The following is a 23,050-nucleotide window of genomic DNA, read 5'->3' as shown; positions in this document are numbered from 1 at the left end:
CTAGCAATTATCCCACTGCCTGATTAGTCTTTGTCTACCCTCCACTCAGTAAATTTCCATGCCCACCTTCAAGCCTTGTCTTCCCAGTTCAATCTATATATAAACATCAGCAAGTAGCACTCAGAGTAGGACTGGCTATCCTCAGTGCCCAAAACTTGCTCAAAGAGTGATGTCGCATATTTAAGTGATCACCTCTCTGGTGATGACTTCATCATGTTACCCACCAGGTAATCTTCAGGTAAGAATAGTAAATGAGGGTGAAAAATACCAATCTCTGTGTCAAAATATTTTTCAGAGCCCTGTATGTGCACTTTTCTTAAACATTTGTTAATCTCTCCATCAGATACATGTTTAATAAATATGAAAACTGAGGCCCAAAGTTGCTAGGTACTGTGGCCAAGACCAGTTAGGAAGTGCTCTGACTCTCCAGAAAACTGTTTCTAAATTGAAACTTGCCTGAAAAAAAAAATCCCATTCAAGAGTCTAAATCTGGATTTTAGTCACAATTCTTCCTGGGGAGTAATATTTTTGATTTTGCAGAAATGACAGTAAATTTTGAAGTCCAAAGGTTTAATTTTAAATGGCAGCCTTATTCCTTATTTTTGGTATAATCTTGGGGAAAACACCCAACTTCAATTACCTCATCTTTATCAAGAAATCGTTCCCTCCCCGATAATGTTAAGAAGAGAATTATTTCATTCAAGATAACTTGTGGCAAAGACTTTGTGAATAATAAATTAAAACACATCTGAATGATTATACCAAAACATTCCAAGTTAAAAGGTCATGCAACTTGGAATACAAAGTCTTTGCCATTCTTCATTTATTGAGTGAAAATTATTGCAGTTATGTTCCTAATCCTAAAATCTAACCTAACATTGTCCTTGAAATAAATTAGTTATTTATCCATCCATGCCAGTTGGATATAGTGATATGGAGATTTTAACCTCTAGCAATGTTGTGAATATTAAGTGAAAAGTACATCTAATATATTTGAAAAAATAAAAGGAAGATTATAAATATTTATCAAAATTTGAAGCCTGCCCATATAGCATTTAAAACAGGAAAGATTATTACTTTGTCATACCCCTTATCATCAAGAAGACCAAAGTAAATCTGATGCACAAGAGAAGTGTCTATGGTATTGTTATTTTATTCATAGTTTGAACAATAGAAAGATTACTGATGCTGCTTTTTGATTTCTTGAAACAATACTCTGTGTGCCATCCTTCAGGATAGGAAGAAAATTTTTATGAATCCCTGGAGAATGTTGAACCCTTTTGTAACAAATGGGCCAGAACTCAGTATCTTGAATATAAGTCTGAAGGTGATTCTGCAAAAAGACAGTTCCTGATTTGTATGATATTTAAGATGTCCACTAATGCACCAGATCTCCACTGCTCTGAGACAAACTATTGCCTTAAACAAATAAAAGCCAATTGGTCCAGGAATCAAAGAACAAATATTTCAGCAAGGACGTTGGTTTGAGAGGTAAATGGTGCCATCAGGGGCAGCTGGTACTGAAGGACCTACCTCCAATGGACATTTGTGATTCATGCAACAATCACCCTGGCCTCTCTCCACTTACATTCTTCTTCTTCAAGAGCCTTTCTGGGTGACTTGAACATCTTGCAGCATGGTGGTGTCCAAGCAATTTGAGTGTGTGCATAAAAGAAGCTAAGGCCAGTGAAAGGCTCCTTAGGACCTGGGACAACCATGGCTTTGACCATCATCTGCTAATGAAAAGAGTCCTAGGGCCTGCCCTTGCTTTCCAGGAGAAGACAGTCCTTCACTCTGATCTGTGGTTCTATTGGACTGTGAGCCACTTCTGGCAAGAACTGGAGTCTTCTTTATTTTTATGCTGAGGAATAGGTCCACTGCGGGCCATGTAGTAGGAATATAGTGAGTATTTGATCGATACATGCGTGCATAAATGTTAAGGCCATTGTATTTTGTTTATATATTTGTGATATTAAACAGAAGTCCCCTATCTACAAGTGAAGAGTTAAATAAGCACAGGCTGCAAAAGGCATCACCCATAGAATTGGAGCTGATTAGGTTGATGTTTTTGTGAAGCTGTTCATGACATTGCAGAAGACCTTATTATCCAAAGAGATCCTCAAATAAAAGGAAAGGAAAAGCACACCTAACACATTCTTTAGTCAGGTGGCCTTGCCCTGTCCCTATCCCATGGCTGCCTTTATTTGTAAATAGATCTATTACAAGAATAAAAAGTAGATGTGTGCAAAATTTCCCAATTCGTTACTGAAACAAAATAACGAAATTGAAGAATAAAAATAAGTCCTCCTCCACGAAACCGAATTTGAATACTGTTCTTTTCTTCTAGATTACTCTTTTTATTACTGAATATTAATTGTAAAAAGGGGTCTTGCTGTGATAGTTCCACACACACACAGAATATGTACATTGATCATATTGCTCCCATAATTAATCTTTCTAATCCCATCTTTCTTATAATTTAATAGTTCCATTATTCTGTTTTCCTAGATGCATAGAATATGCTGTTGAAATCAGCACAGTTGAATTTAACTACTTTCAAAGTTTTTATGCATTTCAGCTATATCTTCGGTTAATATAAATTTATTGATGTCAAATATTTAGGCCTGGATTACTCTAGAATAATTTGACAACCTATATAAATTATAATCAGCAGCTATTCAAATATTCAAAACCTGAAATACTATTTAATACTCAACATAATGGCACCTATATCTTCAGTGCTTGGTAAAAACAAAATCTGATATTTATAAAATTGTTTTCTTTTTCTTTTCTTTTTTTTTTTTTTACTTCAGCAAACCACAGCAAAGGTCACAGCAATGACAGTTGAGCAGAGAAAATTTCTACCAAGTCACACAGGAAAAAAAAAAAAAAAAGCAAGAGAAAGAAGGACAAAGAAAAAGAAAAAAAAGTTTTCAAAAACCTTCCTAGCTTAAAACATACCCTCCAGAGGAAAAACAACCCCATTTTTATGTTTCAGAGCAAAAACTCAAAGATAAAACAAAATACACACATAAAATGTTTTCACATATACAACTGGTATTCCAAAACCAATTTAACAGCAGCTTTTGCTAAAGTAAAAAACCCTATTTCCAAGCAAATCCCATCTGTATCTATAGGTGGTAAATAAACTGGTCTTTATTAGAGAAAACACGATGGAAAAGTTGGAAATGGTTGTCAGTTACAACCATTCATCATTTTCATAGATACAGTACTGTGAGTATGAAGCAGGATAATGGATTTAATTGCATATTAATGTATTTTTACTGTAAATTTATTCCCTTCTCTTTTGCAAACTAGTGAAACAATAAACTTCCTGTTTAGACTGAGCATAGTTAGTAAAAGCTATTATGGGTAGGGGATGCATAACTGAGAAAAGCATGATTCCCGATAGACTTTGTTTTCTATCAAACATTTAATGTAAATTTATAGAGAAAGGAGGTGGTATTTGCATTCCTACACAATGCAACTATTTACATAGCTTATTTAAATAAGTTTGATGGTTTTATTGTGTTTATATTTTCTCTGCCTGGGAATATGGAACAATAAAAGTTACACCATGCCATCCAAACCATGCCTATGCTTCAGAATTAACTTTTTAAATATATATATATATATTTATATGTATAACGTATATATATTTGTCTGTCATGGAGCTAGAACTCGGGTCCTAGGCAGTGTCTTTGAGCTTTTTGCTCAAAACTAGAGCTCCACTTCTTGTTTTCTGGTGATTAATTGGAGATAAGAATCTCACAGACTTTCCTGTCTGGGCTGGCTTTGAACTGTGACCTTAGATCTCAGCCTCTTAAATAACTAGGATTACAGGCATGAGCCACCAGTGTTTGGCTTTCCTTTCTTCTGTACTAGAAGAATGAAAACATCATGTGGCAGAATTTTCATACTGTACTTATCTGTTCAAATTCAAAAAACATATTCTGTAAATATTTTAGTCATATAGAAAAGTACTAATTTCAAATCAAAGCAAAAGGAGCATCCTATTAATTGTGCATGGCCAATCTACACACGGACTCGCCAGCACACATATATCTGTATAGACAAAATGATACTCAATTACAGAATCAGTGTATCTGGATTAATCTAGTCTTTTATGTCCATACCACTAACCTAGATTACCAGTGTATGGTTGAGGAGAGAATAATCGACTTTTAATATACAGGAACATTGTTACCCCTGAAAACAAAAGTTGTTCTTATCTGAAGTGTAATGATTGGATGTTCTCAAGATGTGCACAAAACATCCCTCCATTTCCAGTATAGCCACTGACATGCTGTCCTTCATGGTTCTCCTCATTAGCTCCTTGAAACAAGGCTGACTTTATAACGACTTTATATTTACTGTTCTCAGTGCACAAATTGTCTAAAATCAAGTGCTTCTCCACATTGCTTTCCAGAGTGGAGGTCCTCAAAAGTCCAAACATAGAGCTCCCTATGACCCTACAACCTCACTTTGGGGCATTTATCAAAAGGATCACAAACAAGACCATACAAAAGCTGCCAGCACAACCATGTTTATTGCAGCTTTATTTACCATAGCTAAAATATGGAACCAACCCAGATGCCTCTCAGTAGATAAATGGATCAAGAATATGTGCTACAAATACACAATAGAACTCTATGTTTCTATCAGAAAGAATGGCAGTGTTCTATTCCTAAACAAATGAAAAGACTTGGAAAAAATCATTCTGAGTGAAGTGAGCCAGACCCAAAGAAACACAGACTCAATGTTTTCACTCATTGGTAATAATTAGTATATGTCTAGAATAGTCCTAGCAGAGGATCACAATATTTCAATGACTATGTACATATGATCATATAAGATGATAATAAGTGAAATGAACCCCAAAATAAGGAAACAAGTGGTTTTTCATTGTTATTGTTATTTTTAATGTACTATGTGAAATTATTTCTTTTTTCTTGCATTTTTCTTCTCTATGGTTTATCTTCTATTGTCACTATATTTGATTTTTTTGCCCTGAGCATTGTATATATGTTTATCTGAAGTAGGGAAGGAAAGGAGAACATCAAAATGGTGAGACAAAGGATAAAAGGCTAGCCAATGCAACAGCTGTATTTACAAGACAATATATTGTAAACTAAATTTACAATTGGTAGGGGGGGGCAATTAGAGAGGTGGGAAAATGGGAAAAAATGAAGGAGGTAACAAATTTGACAAGAAATGTACTCACTACCATATGTTTGTAACTGTAACCTGTCTGTACATTGCCTTGACAATAAAATTAAATTAAAAAAAAAAGAGCTTCTCCCTTTTCCTATAATTTCTCTGGCATCAGCAGTAGGCATTCTCTGCAGCGCAACATACAAAGGGGAGACTAGAAAAAGGTAAATCTATGCAAGAAGGTCTCTTCTCTTCTCCCTATCTTTATAGTCCTCCTGCAAATTAAAGCTGTCTATGAAAAATATTTTTTCTATGATCCCTGTATTAGGCTTCTTTTAACTTCTAAAATCAAATAATTGAATACTGTCTCCCAGTCGCTGTTGTAGCTTAGGACTCATTCCTTCTGTTTTGGTATTATAAATTCAGTTACCATTTCCAAAATAAAATGAAATACAAAATGACTTAGGATTAATGTAATTTAAAATGGGTTTCATTTGGGGATGTGTCTCAGTTGGAGAGCGCCTGCTTAGCATGGGTCCAGCCTTGGGTTCAAACACTAGTACTACAAATCTAGTTATTATTTATTTAAGTAAAATAAATATGATTTGTTTTCACTGTATTGTGTGTTAAATCAAATGTGTTCATATTTTGGGAAAGAATAGAGTTTTGAAAATTGTTCAAGGACAGAATGTCAGTGGGAATGTGAATGTTTATTTGTAAATTGTGTATTTTCTATGCATATAAAAACTCAGCAACCTGTGCACACATCTGTAAACAAACTGACACTCAATTACTCTATCTATGATAAGTTCACGATGATGCATTCATCTAGATTTTATGCCTCATTTCCAAATCTCCTTAGGGAAGTGTTCTATCTGATTAGGACAATCAGTTGGGGAACTTGACCTACAACTATGTGCAGATGCGTGCACATGACCTTGGAAAGCTACAGGGATTGAATGGTAACAATAATGGGCAGGGCTCTCCTTGGTAACATGTTGTCTTCCTGAAGTATAATTCATTGAATGAACAATTCAACATATGAATGTGGAATGAACATTTTTGAGCATCTATAACTTCAATTGAACTTTTTGCTTTCTTTTACTTCTCCCTGTCTCTGTCTCTCTCTCTCTCTCTCTGTCACAAGTTTTCCTACCTCAAATATTTGTTTTTGTTATTGTACTCTCTAGCACAAAGAAGAGAAGAGAAAATCCCCCAGCTTCAAATATAGCCTTCCACACTTCCTTCCCAGTGCCTCATTAGAGAACGAGATCACCAGAAGCATTGGCAGCCTCTCAACAAAGACCCAGGACATACCAAGATCTCATTTCAAGACACAAAATGTTGGTATATTTAAACAGGTCAGAAGATGAATTAGACTTCAGTCTACTGTAAAATGAGCTCATTGGGGGCTTCCTTGTCTTTTGTCACAAGCAACACTGATGTCCTCAACCTCTGGTGCACTGCTGCAAGCCATCAGCTTCAAGAGCTGCACTCTGTTACACTGCTCTTCTGAGGAATACTGTTCTAAGTCAGAGCTTTGGTGACTTTTGAGGAGGGAACCAAAGAGAAAATTCCCAATGACCAGGTGTATGTTTCCCTCAAAGAAAATAGGCAATAACACAGCTAGTATATTCTGGAGGGTTTTTTCCCCAGATGGACATCATAAATGAAAAAAAAAATGTATCACATTGTACATACCCAATGAAATACTGTCCAGCCCTAAGAAATGGGGGTAATTTGCCATTTGCAACAATATAGATACATCTGCGTGATATTGTGCCAAAAGTAACAAACCAGACCCAGAACTGAACCACTACCTGACCTCACTTGCACGCGTGTGTGTTAGTTTTTCACAGCTCTGACAAATACCAGAATTCATTTAAAGAAAGATTTTCTCTTGTTCCTAGTTGTTCTGAGTTTCGGAACTTTCAGCCAATGGTCTTCTGACTCTCTTCCTGTGGGCCTGTGGTGGGACAGAATCAACATGATAGAATGGCATCAGAAAGAAAAGTTGCTCATCTCAAAGCAACCAGGCAGCAGAGAGACACAAAAGGGTAAGGGACAAGAAAAATGCCCTTGAAGAGTTTGATTCCAGTTACCTGCACCCTGAACCAATCTCCTAACTTCTGTCACTCTACAATGCCATCAACTTAGGAATCCATCACCAGTTAGATTCCATGCCTTCAATACATGAACCTCTCTCAGAACTCCTATCCAAATCATAACAATGTGGTACCTAAAATTTGAGCTAGAAACCAGAAATGGACTGTGGCTTAAAGTGGTCAAGTACAGGCCCTCATCAGAAAAGTTCAGAGACAGAGCCTAAGCCCTGAGTTGAAGTCCCACAACAGATAAACACACACACACACACACACACACACACACACACACACACACAGAGAGAGAGAGAGAGAAGAAATGGTAGTAAATCGGGGCTTGAGAGAGGTGAGGAAAGAGAAAAAGAGAGTTTATTAAAAAAATTATATGAAGTCTAATATAGGATAGTTTCAAGAAGCCTATTGCAGAACCGGATGAGTAGAAAAGTGATACTATGTTATATATTTCAAAACAGAGGAATAACTTCAGATGTATCACTATAAAACTTTTGACTGGCAAGGTGATATATATGCTTAACTAGATTTATTCATTCCACATGCATGTAGATCAAACAACACATTGAATCCCAAAAAAGTATGCAAATGATGATTTGTTAATCAACGATAATATCAATAAGCATCTACAATACCATTGAGTACTTGTAGATGGTCTTAAAAACTATTGCAACCTGGCACATCAATTCTTCAAACCTTGTGATGATAAGAAAGTGCATAAGGGATGGAAATCACACTGCCCTTCTCTTCTCCTGCTCCTCCTACCTAATTCTTTCTTTCTGGTGTGTTGTGTCATCTCTTCCTCTTAGTTCTTTTTTCTTTTTTTTTTGCGTCAACAAGTCATTGCTCAGTTATGGCAGCAACTCTCTTGGAGACTTAAGACATCCTTGGTAGATGTCAGAGCTGCAGGTGACACTGTGTGATTCTATGCAGATGTTTTCCTCTCTAGCTGAAAGGTAACAAAGACCCTGCAAATCATATTGCCTTGGGTTCCAAGACACTCCAGTTCCAGTCCTTACTGCCCCTTGCCCATTATCTTACTTAGGCAATGCTTCTGATTTTTTTCCCCTGGGTCTAATTTCATTTATGTGTAAAATTAAGGCAAAATTCTCAGCTTCAAATGGTTACTCAAGATGTATAATACATATAAGACATTTTCTGTGTAGCAGAAATGAGTCAAAACTACTGTAATACGTATGACTTTACTTACTGTCATCTTATCTTCTATCTTTCTATTCTTCTATGACTACTATTGTCTGAATAAAATATAAAAAAGATAAACAACAACATTCTGTCTGCATTTATTGAGGTCCTGATAAAGTAAAAGACACTACTCAAAAAGACTTCTCACATCAGAAAGACCTTCATCTTTGCCAAGAAAGACAATGATTAAATTATTGTAGAAAGAGGACTTTTTTTTTTTTTTACTAACCTTAGTGGGGAAGAAAAGAACTTTTCTGCCACAAAAGCCTACTATCTTTTCTCTTCTTTCAGGGCAAGTGACAATAGCACTTAATCTCCACAATGTGCCAATTGCATTGTTAAGGACTCTATAAGAAAAAACTTATTTTGTATCCACAAATATGCTCGGATGCTCTAATTTTTTCTTTATACAAGCTTCCTTTCCAGGCAGGACATGTCCTCATGCACACTTACAACCCCTTCATGAAACCACAGGCCATATAGGTTTGATATTTTTGTTCCATCACTGAAACCAAAGATTCTTATGTTCACATGTGAAAAAAAGAAACCTAAAGGTGAAATAAGTTACAAATCTTACCAAATTTTCATAACTGTAAAATACCTCCCTTTATAATTCACCTCCCCTTTCATGGAAATACACATTATTCTATTCTATTTTATTTAAAGTTCTGACCACATAAATCATGAGAAATGTCAGAACATAGACATTCCTAACCCCAGAATTGTATGTTTGACTTTATTTTTGTTGTTATTATTGTTCACTGATAGAAATTAGAACCTTAAAAAATAAAGGCACTCCAAAACTTGAATCTATCTTCTGACAGCCCCTTGGATAGAGTTAAAAATGAAGTCCGTCAAGGAAACATATTAATTTACCTCTGTACACAAAGAATTAGTGTGTAGATGGAGCAAGACTTGTATTCAAGTCTTAGTTTGGAATGAAATGCTTATCTCAAAAGATATTATTGTAGTTGTGTGTGGCTCGATCCCATCCTGCTTAATGGACATTTAACACAAGGATACATATTCGCAGACATCCAAAGACAATGAACAATAATGGATAGTTTAAAATCATGGAAATTTCTTCCCAGGACTTTCTGTTACCTGGAGAACTTACAGCAAGTCAACATCAGTCACTTCGGTGAAACTTTGGGCAAGTTGAGGTATGTCAACAAAAAGGGAGAAACTGGCTCTTACAAGCTCAAGTCTCGACTTCTTTAGTGCATTTCACAGAGGCAGAGTATTTCTGAATCTCTTGACACGCTTCCTTACTTAATATAGGCCTGAAATATATTCTTCTGCATAGAAATTGAAGGCCCTGACAGAATAAAGGCCAATAAAATACATAAATTTATTATTTAAGCAGTTTTCACCAATGCAGAAAAGTTCTTTCCTTATTATGAAATCAAATTCCTCACAGTAAGAGAGAAGGCTCTAGCCACTGCTAAATGTGGAGGTGTCTTCTCTCTTGACATTCTTATTTGGAAAGTCCTTAGTGGGCTGTCTGCCTACTGCTGACTATCAGTAAATGTGCTAATACAGAGGGGATGAGATGATTTGAAAACTAGAAAATATGGCATGGTTGAATTCTCCCTATATTATGAAATGAAAAGTTTCAGCTGATGACAACTGCTAAAGGAGCTTGAAAAGAGTTTCTGGCTGCTTTCCAAGTTAAATATTAGTGAAAATATATTCAGAGAAATTGTTGGCCAATTGCATCTTCTCAATGCAATGTTGTTTGAAATGGTTCCAGGCCAAGAGTCCATGTGCCTGAACTTGGAATGCTTGAAGCTCATAACACTGTCAGTCAGAATAGGTCTCAGTTCTGCTCAGAATATAGCCACATGCACCCCATCCAATCCCAGACCTTTAAACTGAAAGCACTGGAAATTGACAGCAGCCTGATCTTCCATCTTGCTGCCAGGGAGTAAAAAATTGCCACTAAATACCACATACAATTCACCTGAGATGAGAAAAAAAAGAGATGAAGTCCTGAGGAGTGGTACCATTCTGTTTGACTCTGTAGTTACTTGGTTGTATTTTGGGTACAAAGAGACACCAAAATGAGTGGGTTTGGAAATCCTTTCTAAAAGTTTGGACAGATTCCTCCAAACCACTTATCTTCAAATAACCCCAGGTCCCAAAGTTCTCTATCAGTCTTCTGAAGTTTGAGTTGCTAAACAGGACAATTGCTACTAGAACATCCATTCTAAGGGAAAAATACTTCCAAGGGAAGTTCTAAAACAAATAAATGAATAAATCAACAATTTAACCTCCCCATTGTAAATAGTAAGGATTAATGATCCATTGAAGGTGATTTTGTTGATAGTAAACTGTGGAAAAAAAGAGAACTCCACTACACTGTTAATGGGAATGTAAATTTATGCAACCACTCTGGAAAGCAGTATAGAGGTTTATCAGACGACTAAACATAGAGCTTCCCTATCACCCAGCTACTCCACCACTGGACATTTATCCAATAGAACTCAAACAAACAAGGTTACACTAAAGCTACCTGCACAACTATGTTCATTGCAATATTGTTTACTGTAGCCAAGATAGGGAAGCAACCAGATACTCCTCAATGGAAAAATGAATCAGGAAAATGTGATATATATATATATATATATATATATATATATATATATATATATATACACACACATATACATGTACACATATATGTGTGTGTATATATATATATATATATACATACACAATGGAAATCCACTCTTCCGTCAGAAAGTAAAGTATCATTCATAAGGAAATGGAAATGGGGGAAAAATTATATTAGGCAAAGTAAGCCAGACCCAAAGAAGCATGGGTTTCATGGTTTCCCTCATTTATGATAACTAGAATGTGCCTATAAGTCTACAAACAAACAGAGTAAATGGTAAAAGACCAAAAAAATACACTAGAGCATGATAAACTTTCCAAGTCTGTAAGCATTTACGTAGAGACCTAAGGAGGATATTCTTAGGAGATGATCACAGAGGAACAGTAGCTATGTGCATCTGACCATGTGAAATTGTATTTATTGAAATGAACTCTAAGAAATGGAAAAAAAAGAGTTTTTTCTCTTTCTTGCTGTTTTTGTTTTTATTTTGTTTTGTCTTGTTTATTTGTTTATCTGTCTTTGGGAGGGTAGGGGGAATGCACAGAAATATTGGGCAAAGGGTGACCAAATCCAGCAGTGACAATCACTAGACACTATAAAACTTTTGGTTGTAGTCAAAACTTTTGGTTGTAGTAGGAAAAAGTTCAGAGAGTGAGGGAGGGTGACATGATCAAAAAAGAAATGTACTCTTTATTTACATAACTGTAACCCCTCCATACATCATCTTTACCATAACAATAAATATTTTTTAAAAATTACTTTTGGGTTGTGTATAATTGAATTCTAAGGAGGCAGAGTATTGAATTGCACAAGGGCAAATCTTCTTATTTCTCACAAAGTTTGATACAGAGCTCTGGGCACACAGATGTCTGACACGCAAATCCATATTATGCCTACCTACTTAACCTCTAACTATTGGCAAAGTCTTGCTCAATCTGCCAAAACAAACCTGAGGTGAAATGTAGTATTAATCAATAATGTAAGGGAACTAGATTACTATTCAGAATCATCTGGGGAAACCAATTAATTCTCCAAATAAAAGCCAATAGTCATATGAAAATGTAAGCAAATCATAGGTCAAGATTCAAATATGATGCACACCTCTGGGGCAATCATACAGCATGGCAATCCATAATTTAATCAAACCCTAACAACCTTCAGACTTCATTCATACATCACACCTTTAAGCCAAACATCTTACATCCTTGTAAATGTACAACTCCTAAAGTTCCCAACCAACCTGTTTGAAGCAGAGGTTTTTGTCTTTAAACAAATAAGAACCCAAACATGTTTATATTTTACATCAAGCAAGAGAAGGATGACAGGATATAGAGGGAACTAGATACCGTATATGTTTCTTCCCACATAACCAAGGAAATGACATGTCTATGGTCAGCAACCCTAGAACATGCCCTTCAGAATGAAAGATGAAGCAATGAATTGCTTGGTCTTTCAAACCTGTATTGTTTCTTCAAATAGAAAAATGCTTTGGAATGTATCATCAATGATTGGCAGAGAATCATCATATTGTTCCTATAGAGTTTTGAAAGATTAAAAGGTAGATTGAGAAATAATTTAAAGGTAATAGCCTACATAGTTATTTCTCCTCAATTTGTGTAAATAATCAGTAACCAAAATGAAAAAGAAGAAAGAAGCTCTCTTTGATAATGCACACTGTTACACTGAGTGTCTGTCATCTCAGCATAATCAGATGAATTTTTGTTTGCAAATTATAAATTATTCAGAAAGCTTCTTATTACAGTTATATGGCTGTTTACTGTGGGAGGGAGAGAGAGCTCATTTTCCCCATGTATGCTCTAAAAATGGAGACAAAAAGAAAGCATTTGGCACATTTAGTGGGAGTGTCTGTTCTAAGCTAAATACAAAAGAAAGACAAATGCAATAATTGGGCTGCATTTAGGAAACCAAAATATAATTGCACTCCGGGATTTTTCGGCTGTTTTTTTTTTTCGTGTGTAACTGCCTTTGTCAAACTGAATCCTAGACAGTGTACCCATGGCCTCCGCACATGGTAGCAGGGTCATTGTCCTGACGGAAGGTCATAATACAGATCTGACAGGAACAAGTACCATGTCCAAAAGCAAACTGCCACTTTGAGAAGCAATCAAGCAGTTTCCAAAGGGCTGATTGCCTCCAACTCCACCTCGAGGCATTTAGCAAAGTGGCAGCCAGGTCTTGATTAATCAGCAGAGGCACTAATGAACCAGCCTTGCCTGAGGTTTCCCGCGCTCTCTGATTCCTAACTGCCTCTTTAGTGAGTAACGTGGAGCCTCGAGTGAGCCTCATGCAGACAGCCCCATTTCTGCATGAGTACAGACATCTGATGACAGAAGAGAAAGTTCTGCTGGGTTGCACAGTCAGGTTGTTTGCAGTTGATCAAAATGCACCTCCCATAAATATTTAACTTGGGGGAATGAAATGAGGAGATATTAAGTTAGGATTTGAGCTGAGAATTTAGCATGGAAGTTGGCTGTGTCCCTGGACAGTGGAATTATTTGCATCAAAAACATTCTCTGTGCAACACCCAACACAATCTGGGCACATAGCAAGCTCCCAAGGCGCAGAAGTGCACACTATTTTAGTGCAAGATTTATAAGCTTCTGGAATCTGGTAAGGCAAAAGAAAGGGAAAAGATGACTGCTGTCTGAAAACGGACACCCTAGACACACATCGTAAGATGAGCATTCAAAGGCAACTGACAGTTGGGAGATAATTCCAGGATGCTCAAGGAAATCTATGTAGAGAAGGGAGATTGATGAGGAAGAGAAGTTAACAAAAAATGTTACTGAAGTTTGATCACACCACAGAGCTCAGAGCACCAATGAGGGCATGCTCTGATTGCAGAACCAAGATTGCCCAGCTCCGGTTCCTTGAAATCTGGCATGGTGAAATTGTGGGGTCCCTCTCTTTGTGCTACCCCCTGGATTAAAATCCCTACTGGTTTGTAGACCTGAATGCTCTTTAAGTGGCAGCTGAGAGTGAAATCTAAAATCCTATCAAGTGGTAAGATAAAGTTGCATGGAGAATTTGCTTTCTAATTTCCATAAATAACCTCTGAAGTAGACTCACAACTCCTTGATATTGCTTTAACGGCATTAGTATTGCTATCCTAGGTACATTTTCTGATAGAAAAGTCCTGGCCAAGTGAAAATAAGCAAATAGATGATCACTTCTTGGATCTCATTTTAGACCTAACAGAATTTAAACTCATACAAACAACCACAGTGGAGAGTACTAACCACAGACACAGCCATGGTAGATCAGTGTAAATAGCACTATGTAACCATGAGGGGAAAATACAGGGAGGGGACTTGTAGCTAGATAAGGATAGAAAATAGTAGACATAACACATGGCAAAAGTCATGTGGACTATCAAGGCACTACTTGTTCCCATAGTACCTAGGACTCCTGCTCCAAGCACTTTTTTCTCATAAGCTCTGTGTTCCCACTCAAAATCCTGTGTCACTAGTGAGGTGATGACTCTTACACAATTGAGCATGACTAAATCCACTTCTATAGTCATGTACTATCCAGCAAGAAACCCATGGGAGGAGATATAGAAAGTTGCCTCCCCCACACTCCAATACAATTACTTCCCTCCAAGAAGACTACAAAAGATTTGGTATTTCAGGGTTCCTCTCTGTGGAGTCTGTTCTCTACTTTTGCTTTCAATAAATGTTCTGCTTTAGTTCTTCACTTCTTCTGTGCCTCTTAATTCTTTACTTGGTACACCACCGGGCTCATAGCCCTAGACCACATCAAGCACACTATGCAAACAAATGCCTAGAGTATCAGGTATAGACAGTTAGCAGAAATTGTTTATATCCTATGTATTCATCATGAATAGTTTTCCAAGTGTATTATTTTCATTTCATTCTATAAAATGTTTCATAGTAAAAGATGACAAACTCATCATCCTTTTTCTTTTTTCACTGTGTAAAATTTTACACTGCTGAAAATATGCATTTAGCATGCCAAAGGTGTATGTGGAAATAAAGAAGTTCACAGTGAATATCCCACAGATGTCAGTCATCAAAACCAAATGAGATCACATAACCAGAGCCTCTCACATCTCCTTAATTATTGCCTTTGGAGTTAGAATTGGACACCATCGCATTTCACTTCCTGCTCTTAATTGTTGTTTAGAGGTGCTGAGGGCGATTAAACAGCTCTTGCTTTTCCATGTAGAAGGGGATAGATTTGGTGGCAGTTAAAATGTTAGATCCTTAAACAAATAGCTTCCTGTTTGTGTCCCATCAGGAAACAAGTGCAAGTTTGAATCTATAAAGATCTTGGTGGTGGGTAACCTTGCTGCCTAATTGACTATCTCTCCCCATATGCTGCCAGCAAATAATTAGAACAAACAAAACATGCAACGGTTTTACCGACAAAACACCTGCTTCCTGAACCTCTCAGTCTTCCTTCAGCAGTTGGATAAAATAAGCTGAGAAATGGAAGGACTTCCAGAATCAAACGGGTCAAAAAATCCTTACCCAACAGGCTACAAGGAAAGATAGACCATTATGTAAACAATTTGAGCACCCTGCCTCGCCCTAAAGGGCCTATGTAAATTACTTGCAAAATGTGATTGCTTTAAACTTGCCTTGAAATTAAACTTAGATAAAAGGTAGCTTTCTCCCAAAACTTGAGGCTTCCAATGAGTTTTCATTTCAATCCTAAAGAACTAATGAGCATAAATATAGTCCTACTCTCTTGAACACCCTCATTTCTGATGCTCTGCAATCCCACCTGCCTTACTCACTTGAAGTTCATGTACTACATCGTTGGTTTCCTAATATTTCTAGGGATGATCAATGAAGAGAGACAGCAAAGATGGGGTCCAGATGATCAAGTGAATGTTCTCCAGACACAGATGCTCCGTGGTCACACAGAGCAGGGACTACTCACTTTGAAGAATTCCTGCCATTCACAGGTGCAGACACCCTGCTTCTCCACACATTCCTGTAGGCGGCAGTAGTGCCCTGATTTCAGAAAGAGCCTTTTGTTTTGGACTGGTAGTCGGATGCTTGTAACTAAGCAGCGGACTCTATGTGTCTTCCAAGGCTTATTTGCAGAGCGTTTTGGCTGGATTCTAGGTCTAAATTCTGAACACGCTTCCCTTACACATATTGAACACTATCTCCTCAAACCTCCTATTGATGGAGAAACCCAAAATATGATCTTATTTGGAAACAGATTATTTGCAGATGTAATTACTCAAAAATTTGGTGAGATGATCGAGTTAGAAAAAACATTATTCCAATGGCTGGTGCTATCTATTTTTAAGAAGAAAGGACACAGACAGAAGAAGGCCGCATGAATGGTGATACAGGCAGCAATTAGAGTGTTCTCGTTTGGATATGAGATGTCCCCTAAAGGATCTTGTGAATGTAACATGGTCCTGGTGTTATCATCAAAGATTCCCTACTGTAAGACTTTCTTCACAAATGTGGCCATACGTTCTCCAGAAGGTCATGTCCCAGAAGGTCATGTCCCAGAAGGTCAAGTCCCAGAAGATTATATCCCCCAAAGGTTGTGTAGCAAGAGCAAAGCCCTCTCTTGGCATCAAGGCTGAACCTCCGAGATTGACAACTCCTTCTTCTTGCTTCTCCCTGTGTCTAGATTTCTAATCATCCTTAGGTAATCAGAAATGTTTTCTTCTTCATCCTCAAGTGATAGAATAACAATGTGAAAAGAATCTGTCATAAACTATCCCACCATATATCATTTTACCGATATTACTTTGAAAACTTAAGGAAAAGGTACAGAGAGTTTGATCAATTTTAAAGCATGAAATTTTAAATTCTACTTCATAGGAGACGAATATCGATAATTAGTACAAAATATTTACAGAAAATTGTCGTGTGAGAATTTGTGTTTATTTTCTTGTTTTAAAGAGTTGCCCCACCGCATCTTCTGTCCAATGACCTTTCTGGTTGCAACTTCAGTACCTCTTGGGCTCTTCATTAGAAGAAATTAGCAGGCCTTTCACATTTTTGAAGGAAGCATCAGCTAAGGTCCATAGAGGAGGCAATGGCTTAGAAACCTTGATGAATGCCATTTCTCCCAGGGCACATCAACTCTAAGTGTGCCTCTGTATGCATGGAGGAAGTGGCAGATTTGAATGAACATCCCAATATACTTTGATAGTGATGCAGCATCTGCTGCCTATCTGCATTTATTGTGCGCTTTATTTGTGGTCTTCTAACAATGAAGTTATCTGTTCTCTAACCACATGAGGAAAAAATGTCCATGTTACAAATAGCCCCATTTTCTTCATTTAAAGATGACTTATCCTGTCCCTAGTGTCTGCAGTATGTGATTTTACATCCTGGGGTAGAAGAAAAGATTATACCTTGCTTTCAAGGACCTTCCTCGGGATTAAAGAAAAAAGGCACATAAACAATAAATCTTGACAGAGTAATAAAACAACTCATAAAGCAATCATCAACAAAGAGAAGTAGTGACAGGAGTTGGGGCTATGTTTGGGTTAATTAATATGTTTTTTGCACCCACTTAAACTATCTCCACACCAGCTCTCTCAAGAGCTGAAGGTAAGAAAGAGAATGGTGGATTCCCCATGGATGGTGAGTGATGCGTTAAGTGGATAGATATAAGACAGCCTCATGAATGTTCCAGAAATAGAGAGGATAAATTTTCAAAAGGCTGGAAATGCTGAAATTGCAATGAGAATAGAATCATATATCCTGTTTTATGGCACTGTTCCTAGAAGGTAAAGGCAGGCTTTGCACACAATAAAGTAGTGGTCCAGGAAATAGGTATATGTAATGGAGAAAGAAGGAAGTATCCTATACAAGGTACTTTTAGTACTGTTGAATTTAAATAGTCAACATTGAAATAAAGTACTAAATCACCAATCTTGACTTTACCATGCTTAGTTTTGGGTATTTAATATAATATTAAAATGAGTAAACATCTTGATCACTTTATAATAATTTGTTACCATTTTTACTATTCACATTGAAGATGATTTTAATATTATTTTGTTTTAACACAAAACATTAAGTACATTAACTTCAACAACATTTATCGTTTACAGCAAACTGAATAACTAAAAATATGTTGATTTCTCATTGCAAAACAATGTATATAGAATAGTTCAGTACTATTGAAAGTAGTGTATCCACCTTCTACCTCTCCATGCATTCTGCCACTAGGTAGTTTGTCTCTTTTAAATATCATACATGTAAGCAGAGAAAAACGGTGAATTTAATATTGGATAATCTTCATTATTTTCTTTATAACATTCTGTGACTGATTCAAAGCAAAAGTGTATGCTATTAAAATTTCTTTAAACAAAAATGATAGTGATTATTTCATACTGCATTACATGAATGTCTCATAATTTATGTAAATATTCTCTGTTGAAGGTATTTAGGTTGTGATTTGCGCTGGCTGACCACCCTATTCATTATCTTTATCAATTCTTTAATTTGGTGTTTTTTGTATCATTTCCACTACAATCACATTAAGTCCCCAATGTCATAAATTTCTAGGCCAAGTTCAACTTAAACCAGGAACACTTGCTAGTTAAGGAATTAACATGTAATGAATAAGAAATCCCAGTACAGACCCTAAGGGCACTATTAAAAGATAGGGCTTAAATAACAACTTCAGTAAGTCTGACTTATATAAAGATCAAGTTGGACTAATGTACATGAATAAGAAAGAGCATTAACTTGGGCATCATCAGTACTTACTACAAAAGATAGCTATTTATAGTCTAAAGCTAAGATTTCTGTGACTTGCTAGCAAATTCTCTGCATGAACATGTTAAACATGAAAATAGTTATGAAGAATTAATTAATTTTGCATAAATTTGAAAACCTACATTTAGCATTTCACTACCCTAAGCACTAAACTGAGAGCTAGAGGCTAAAGAACAAATTAACAAGACATATTCTTCAGTTTTAAGATAATAATTTTCCAGTATAAAAAAGTCAACTAAAATATGAGCTATAAAACAAAATACATCACTGAATACTTAGTACATTTAAAACACTTTGTGTGCTCAGAACAAAGATGTGTGGTCAATTTAACATGAAATACTATCCTCAGTGAAGGTAAAAGAATGCAGTTCTATAGTACCAGAATACTGTGGATTTCGCAGCCGTCACTGTGCTTGCCAAAAATATAATGAACACACACAGGGAGAGAGAGAGAGAAAGAGAGAAGAGAGAGAGAGAGAGAGAGAGAGAGAGAGAGAGAGAGAGAGAGAGAGAGAAATGGAGAATGACTGGAAATTGATCACCAAAACCATTGAAATAATGAATATAAAGAAAATCCTGATAAACTCTTCTCACAGACAAAAAAAATAAAAAGATGACAAGTAACATGATAGTGAAATGAAATGTGGAACTGTAGGACTAGAGAAAAACACACATTATTGGAAAAGCAAATGAAATTGGAATAGTCTATAGTTTAGTTCACAGAAAAGCATTGAGACTGTTTTTTTTTCAAATTTTATAAATGAATCAAAATAAGGCAAGATAATAGCCATATCTAACACTAAAATTCAGCACAAAATTATGAAAACTCTCAATACTGTTTATGCAATTTTCCTATTTGAGAATGTTTCCAAAGTAAATAATCTGTTTTTCAAATTTTTATGTGCTTCTGTCCAAAGCACATAAAAAGCTTAAAAGTTTTTGTTCTATATTAACAAGTGAAAATCGGAATAAAATCAAAACACAATAATTCTGCCATCTGTTAGGGAAGTGAGGTCATAAGGCAATCCACAGCCCCCAAACTTGAAACAAGAGATGAACAAATGCAGAAAATCACAACTTATAATAAAAACTTGTGTGTACACAAAGATATCATGGGACCTGAAACTGGTTAGAAGGTTTGAACTATAATGGATAGGTTGCTGGAGCATGGTTGGACAAGTCAGAGTTAACCCCAGGCAAGAGTTTTGCACATCCACATTCTTCAGAGAAGTGTAAGCATCCACACTTATAAATAAAAAGATCTATTGTAAAAATGAGCACACATGACTATAAAGTATGAGACAAGAGATAGAACCCGCAGGCATAGACTCAGAGAACCAATGACGAGTTGCAACCTAAGTCTGAAGATCTGAGATGAAAATTGATCATGAAATTTCTAGACTACAACTTGACACGGTTGATAGCCCCTCCTTCCCAGTATGAGATTTGAGCTCAAATATGAGGGGGGGGGGGGAAGAAAGAAAAAAACTCATATCCTGGTGAGGAAATGAGTCTTGGAAGATTTCCTCTTGATTAGTCTTTTAATTCTATTCAGTCCTTCATTTGGTTGGCTGGGGATCATTCACATTAGAAAGGGATATTTACTTCATACGTTCTGTTGATTCAATGAACTCATCTCTTCAACTGTCACAGACATACACCCCAATTAATTCCTAACCAGATATCTGGGCACATCATGGCCGTAAAACATAAAGTGGACCACATACCTAAATGTGTGCACAAGGGGTTAAATGGAAAAAAAAATCTATTTTTGCTTGTCTTCAGTCTAAAACTTTTCTAAACACCAGGCTATATAAAGAGGAGAGAGGGCTCACATCTGTTAACAGGTAGACAAAAGGTAGAGATCAGGAGGGCCGACGTTCTAAGCCAGTCTGGGCAAAAAAGTTAGAAAGATCTTATATCAACAACTAAGCCAAATTTGCAGTGCCAATATACGATGGTGTGTCAAATACTCAGATTTTGTTTAAGAATAAGCTACAGCAAAATAGTCTCACTAGGTAAAGCACCTGACTAGCCCTGAGATCAAACACTAGTACAACCAAAAGAAAAAGGAGTAAAATGAAATGAAATAACTAAAAGGAAGAAATATAATAAGTAATGATATAAGGGCTTTTACAAAAAGACTTTTCTTCAACTTTGCAAGGCTATACAAAGTGCAAAGGAAACATCTGGCTTCCTGGAATTTAACCTGGGAAATCTCAGGGAAAAAAAAATTCACCAAGGAGATAAATTTTGAGTTAAGTATCCAAGGCAAAGACTTTTTCACCTACTGAGGAAGCTACAAGGTTTTAAAGGCAGAAAATACAGATTAGTGAAAGAATCCTATGCTTAAGAGACCTAGAAAAATCTCACAGTGCCATAGAGGTAAGAATTAAGTTGTTCAGGACAAAACTTAGCAGGAGATCCTGGGTTACAATGCTGAAAGCACACAATATTTTCACGAGCCACAGATGTCTTAATTTTCTTTCAAAACAAGAAAGAATAAGACCACTAGACCCATGAAAAATGTTTTAGCATACAATATCACCATAGTTTCCTTTATACCAATGCAATCATATATTTTTAAACTGTTTTGTCAGTACACATTTTATTTATTCTCTTTCTAATCCATTACATCACAACCTGAAAAAATAGGGAGGGAGTTAAAGATTTATAATTATATGAATGTGTGAGCAATTTTCTTGATTTAGACTAACTCAAAATGCAATTTATTCATCAGTAAACACTAACATGCTAAATGTGCATAAGTTAAGAGATGAATCTAAATCAGCTTATTTAATTCAATCATTCAACTTGTGTAGAATCTGATATTCTATACAACATGTGGATAATGTGCAGAAATCTGATATTCATATGAGTTTGTATAACTCTCTTCTCTCATGAAAGTTAGGACCAAACTTCGTGTTCATCACACATGCCCTTAAATTATGGTCTGAAAACATCTACAGCTCCAAATGAATGTGTGAAGGGGAGAGATTTGCCATATCATTACTGGTTTCTATTAGTTTTTTTTGTTTTGTTTTTTTTCCAGTCCTGGGGCTTGGACTCAGGGCCTGAGCACTGTCCCTGGCTTCATTTTTTTGCTCAAGGCTAGCACTCTGCCACTTGAGCCACAGCGCCACTTCTGGCCATTTTCTGTATATGTGGTGCTGGGGAATCGAACCCAGGGCCTCATGTATATGAGGCAGGCACTCTTGCCACTAGGCTATATCCCCAGCCCATGGTTTCTATTAGTTTTAAACCACTTTGCTCACTCCAATCTGTCCTAGAACTTCTAGAACTTTCACAACAAAGCCAACCTACCACCTCAGAGCTGATCCCAAGAGCAGAGTAAATGGATGGGAATGTATTTATATGGAAGGTTTCATAGTTTCATCCAGTGCCTCTAAAATCTTTTTTTTTTTTTTTTGGCCAGTCCTGGGCCTTGGACTCAGGGCTTGAGCACTGTCCCTGGCTTCTTCCCGCTCAAGGCTAGCACTCTGCCACTTGAGCCACAGCGCCGCTTCTGGCCGTTTTCTGTATATGTGGTGCTGGGGAATCGAACCTAGGGCCTTGTGTATCCGAGGCAGGCACTCTTGCCACTAGGCTATATCCCCAGCCCCTCTAAAATCTTATGCATGCACACCTCAGAGCATTAAATTACAGAGCTTCATTCCTTTTCTCTAAGATATTATTTCCAATTGACATGGAAATGCTATTGTCAGGAGAAAATATTCCATCTTGAATTCAACACATAGCCCCCTCCCTGAGGGAAGGCCCTGACAACTGAAGAATTTCATGTGAGAAAGAACGGGCTGAAAAATATAAAGGCATAGTAGGAAACCTTCACCTTGGTGTTTCGTTATGATTGAGTTGGAGACAGTGTGAAATCTCTTAGTTCATTCAGGTGATGGTGACAAAATTCTATACATCAGGTAGCTTATAAAAATTGATTTTTCATAGTTCTGAAGACTGGCAAGTTATGACCAAGATCCTGGCATATTTGGTGTCTGATGAGAACCTATTTTCTGGTTTACAGACACTGCCGTGGCCCCGTGTGCTCACAGGAAGGAAGGGCATATAAACTCCTCCAGCCTCTTTTGTAAGTCTACTGAGTTTATCCTGAAGGTTTCACTCTTTATGTCTAATGATATCTTCAAGTCTCACTTCTTAATAGGATCACACTCAGCATTATCAACATACTGATTTGG

This window comes from Perognathus longimembris, chromosome 15 (genome assembly GCF_023159225.1).
Source record: "Perognathus longimembris pacificus isolate PPM17 chromosome 15, ASM2315922v1, whole genome shotgun sequence".
Classification (NCBI taxonomy): Eukaryota; Metazoa; Chordata; class Mammalia; order Rodentia; family Heteromyidae; genus Perognathus; species Perognathus longimembris.
This window is presented reverse-complemented; position numbering follows the sequence as displayed.